This window comes from Anastrepha obliqua, unplaced genomic scaffold, assembly GCF_027943255.1.
Source record: "Anastrepha obliqua isolate idAnaObli1 unplaced genomic scaffold, idAnaObli1_1.0 ptg000012l, whole genome shotgun sequence".
NCBI classification, from domain to species: domain Eukaryota; kingdom Metazoa; phylum Arthropoda; class Insecta; order Diptera; family Tephritidae; genus Anastrepha; species Anastrepha obliqua.
In genome coordinates this window covers 7,279,592-7,284,538 of record NW_026562179.1, presented here as the reverse complement: position 1 = coordinate 7,284,538, position 4,947 = coordinate 7,279,592, and positions in this window count along the sequence as shown.

Below are 4,947 nucleotides of genomic sequence, written 5' to 3'. Positions count from 1 at the left end.
TGTACCACAGTCTATTTCTCTGTAGGATCCCCACAGCTTCTGCAATGGGGGTTGTACGGAATTCCAAGCTTCTCCGCGTGAGTGCCGATCACCCAGTGGCCAGTGATCACCGCGATGAGTTTGGAAATTGAATGGCGGGGGGTTCCCATCACCTTAAGCGTTCTGTTTATGTCGTATTGGGGCCATAGTGCTTTTGAGATGGCACACGATGAGACAGACTTCCATCTGTCTTGCGCCTTTCTTAGAAAGAAGTTGTGTAGTTTCCCTTTAACGACGGCCAAGGGGATACCGATGTCTGAGAAGAGGGCAGCCGGACTCGGTTCTGCCGCCCCCTTCCTGGCAAGCTCATCGGCAATTTCATTTCCCTCTATATTCCTGTGCCCAGGAACCCAGATGAGGGAGATGTTTCCTGCCCGCTCGAGGCGTTTAAGTTCCTCCTTACAGGAGTTTACGAGAAGAGAGCTGCAATGCGGCGACGACAGTGCCTTGATTGCAGCTTGGCTATCGGAGAAAATTTTTATGTCTCCCTCCCAACAGCGATCCCGAAGCATTTTGCATGCCTGCAGGATCGCGAAGACCTCTGCTTGAAAGACGCTGCTTGTCTCCGGCAGTTTAAAGGAGACCGAGATGTTGGCTGATTTGGAGTAGACCCCCGCTCCCACTCCAGACTCCATTTTGGATCCGTCAGTGAAAACAGAGGCATCTATATCCGCAACAACTCTCCCCTCTTTCCAATCTTGCCTGCTCGGAAAGATAGCCCTAGCACAACCCTCAAAGCACAGTTTGCGGATGGAGAGGTCGGTGCGAATATCAGAGAAGGAAGGGGAGATCTGCTTCAAGATGCTGCTATGCCCAACAGGGAGTTGTCTCCAGAGGCCAAACTCCCTCAGTCTGATAGCACTCTGAGCAGCAATGGATTTAACTTGCAGATCCACAGGAATTAAGTGGAGTATAACGTTGAGCGCAGCGGTGGGACATGTTCTGCAGGCACCAGTGATGCCCACACATGCAGTTCTTTGCACTCTCTCTAATTTAGTGAAGTTATAGCCCTTCTGAAGAGCTAACCACCAAACTAGGCAACCGTATGTCAAAATTGGCAGAACCACTAAGTTGTACATCCAGAGTACGACACGTGGCTTGAGGCCCCATTTCTTGCCGAACATAGATTTACAGGCATAGAAGGCTATATTAGCCTTCTTAACTCGATTTTCTATGTGCGGCTTCCAGTGGAGCTTGGGGTCAAGTATTACACCAAGATACTTGACTTCCGAGGAAAGTGTAAGACACTGGTTATTAAGTCTAGGAAGCTTAAACAGCGGAGGCTTGTATTTTCTGGTGAATAGCATCAACTCCGTTTTGTCAGAGTTGACTCTGAGACCGCTACTGGCGGCCCACCTGCTGAGTGTAGCCAGTGCACCTTCCAAAATTTCAGCCATTACTGATGGGAAGGGACCTGAGACCATCAGGACCAAGTCATCGGCATATGCTACCACCTTTACCCCCCCCCTGTTTAAACGAGTTAGGGCTTCATCTACAGCTACTAGCCAAAGGAGGGGCGAGAGGACGCCGCCCTGCGGTGTGCCCCTATGTACGAATCTGGTGATTCTAGCCCCTCCTGCCACCGCATTTATTTCCCTACCACCAAGTAGGGACGAGATCCAGCGGTAGATAGGTGTTTCTACCCCTAGCCTGCTTAGAGCCGTGACAATTGACTCCGCCGTAATGTTATTAAAGGCGCCCTCTATGTCTATGAAAGCCGCCAAAGTGAATTGTTTCCCCTCCAGAGATTTCTCTACAGTCCCTACTACCTCATGTAAGGCTGACTCGGTAGATTTCCCTTTTCGGTAGGCGTGTTGGGCTGGAGAAAGTCTGGTTTCATAGTGCTCTCGGATGTGACAGTCGATCACTCTTTCAAGCACCTTGAGAATAAAGGAGGTAAGACTTATAGGTCTAAAGTCCTTGGCCAGGACGTGGCCCCTCCTTCCTGCCTTAGGAATGAAGACCACTTTGGTTTTCTTCCAGCTAGCAGGAACGTGGTTCAGCGAGATACACGCCGAGAAGATCTTTTGAAGAACGGGAACCACCACGGTCTTAGTCTTCTGAAGCATTACTGGCATGATACCATCGATGCCTGGAGATTTGAAAGGGGAAAAACTCTCGATTGCCCAGTTTATTCTGTTGACGGACAAGACCGGTGTCAGGGGCATCACAGGTAACCCCTCCTGCCGGTTCGGGTCTTCGTTACAGACCGGATCAATAGAGTTTTCCGGGAAATGGGCATCAATAAGGATTTTTAAGGATTCGCCTGCAGATTCAGCCCACTCCCCGTTCTCTCTTTTGACAAGAGTTTTACAGGAGTGGTCCTTGGATAGGATCCTGCTGAGTCTGGCCGAGTCTTTTACGGATTCGATGGATTCGCAGTACTCTTTCCAAGAGTTGCGCTTCGCATCTCTAATGGCTTTCTTATAAACTTTCAAGATATCCCGGTAATCTTGAAAGTTCCTTATTTGATAACATTTGTTGAAGACTCTCCTAACCTTCTCTTTCAAGTCGGTCAGCGTTTTGCTCCACCAGGGAGGAAAGTCTTTCTTGCTGAAGGATACTGGGCAGGCCACTTTGAAGGCAGTCTGATAAGACCCTTCTAAGTGTCTAACTTGCGTGTCCAGTTGTTCCTTAGTGGTAGTCAAGAACTTACTCCTATTCAGCTGCTTGCAGAAAACCCTGTGGAAAAGAGACCAGTCTGTTCGTTTAGGGTTTCTGCGGGGTAGCAAGGTCTCCCGAATGAAATCGATTTCGTAGAGGATCATCCTGTGGTCCGAAAACGAGTTCCTCTGGGAGACCGTCCAATTTTCAACCCTAACAGCAGATGAGTTCGTAGAAAGAGAGATATCAAGAACTTCCTCCCAACCATTTGATGTTCCCGATGCCGGGAAGACAAAAGTTGGGGTGTTGCCCTTGTTACAGATAAGTAAATTACGGCTTAGTATAAAATCAAAAAGAGACTCACCCCGTTCATTGATCTCGCTGCTGCCCCAAATGGTGTGTCTGGCGTTCGCATCGCATCCGATCAGGATGTTCTCCTTCTTTGGCTGGAGAGTATCCACTAGATGCTGCAACTCCTCAGGAGGCGCCGATCTGTCGTGGGCCATGTAGGCAGATACCAAGCAGAAGCAACTACCACTGGATGGTTCCACCCTGACCGCAGTCACATCCGGTGAACTGAAATTAGATAGCAAAAAGGCATTAATTGTGTTCCTTACTAGGATACAGGCCCTTGGCTTACCATCAGTATGGACATAAAAGAGGTCATAGGATCTGTCTCTCAGTCCCATGATTTTATGCTGCCAGATCCAAGGCTCCTGTATCAGGCAGACATCTATGTCCTCCTCCCGGAGGGTGACTCTTAGGTTATCTGTGGCTAGTTTGGAATGACGAAGGTTAATTTGTAATACTTTTAACAGACTGTTCAAAAGTGTTACTTACCTTTATGACTGCTCCCCCAGTTCGGAATCTGCGTCCGTCCCAGACAGCCGCAGATCGTCGAGCAGCTTCTTGGTGTCGTCCCCCAATTTCTCCAGGTCGTCGTCCAGGGCGACAGAGGCGGGGAAGACCTTCACTTTGGCCAACCTGAGGCCAAAGCGAAGTTTAAACTGCTGTTTTTCGAGAGCCTCCAGCGACTCGTTGTTAATCAGCAGTAATATGGCTGAGCTATGCTGCTGAGGTTCTTCTACTTTGATGACAGACCAGTCATCTATAGGAACCTCAGGATTCTGAAGCGTGAGACACGGGACAATTTCCGAACTGTCCAGCTCCATTTTCGGCAGCCAGATTCTGGCTCGTGGTCGCCTGGGAATTTCTGAGGCAGGGATGAGCTTTAGCGAAAGCCCCTCCCAGGCGTTGCTAACCGTAGCAAGGCACTTCTCCAGAAGTTCCTTCGAGTACTGATTGGCACATTTTATCACCCTACAGCCCCGACAGATTTCACCCGAGTCGAAGAGAGGTGCTGGCCCTTTTTTGTCCATGAGGTGTCTGACGACCATCCCCGATAGCCGTCCCTCAATGGCGTCCCAAAGGGGTAACACCGCTCTACCACTTTTGGTTTTTGCGTCCACGAGGGCAACTTGGAGATGGTCTCTGGCCACCTCACTATAAGCCGCCCTCGAGGCCGCGCCTGCCGCACTGGTTGAAGGGCCCCCAGCCCCCTGGGTTGAGGAGTGTTTGCTCCTTTTGGCCACACGTTCACTCACATCCTGTGAGCGGTTACGTTTGGCCGAGCTCCGTGCCGGCTTTGGCTGTTGTTGTGGTTGTTGTTGTGGCTGGATTAATTTTGCTGCAGACGCGGCCTCGTACTCTCTGATCGTGGCCTCGTACTTCACCCGGTCCTCAGCGTCCCGCTCGTGCGCTTTACCGGCTTGTTCATTCTTGGCAATCTTTGCCAGAATGAATTTCGCCCTCAGGTAGCGCGCTTTGAGCAGGGTACCGGACGACTTCTTCTTCTTTTTGGTGACCTTCGCAGTGGTCGCCGGGGCATTGCCAGGGGTCACCTTGGCGGCCTTACCAGAGGCCTCCAAGGAAACCTTTCCAGAGGCTGCCTTGATTTCCTCACCAGAGGTCGTCTTGGTAGCCGCCTGGAGAAGGCTTGGTCGTAGAAGCGGGGTGCTATGTTTTGCACCGCTCGAACATGGCTTGACGATCGTTTCCTGGCTGGAGGCCAGAAGATCGTCCTCGGAGAGAGTGCCCAGCACACTCTCCGTTAACTCCTTTTCTTCCTCATTTGTTTTTTTATTATTTTTGGATTCCATTAGCTAGTTGGTCCCACGAGTAGGCACGGAAGGGGTGGTCCGCCACGGCAGAGCCGGCATGCCGTGGTAAGGCACTTAATACAACCGACCTAGCCTGGGCGTCGGAGGGGACCGTTAAAGACTGGTTATTTAGACACTACCAGCC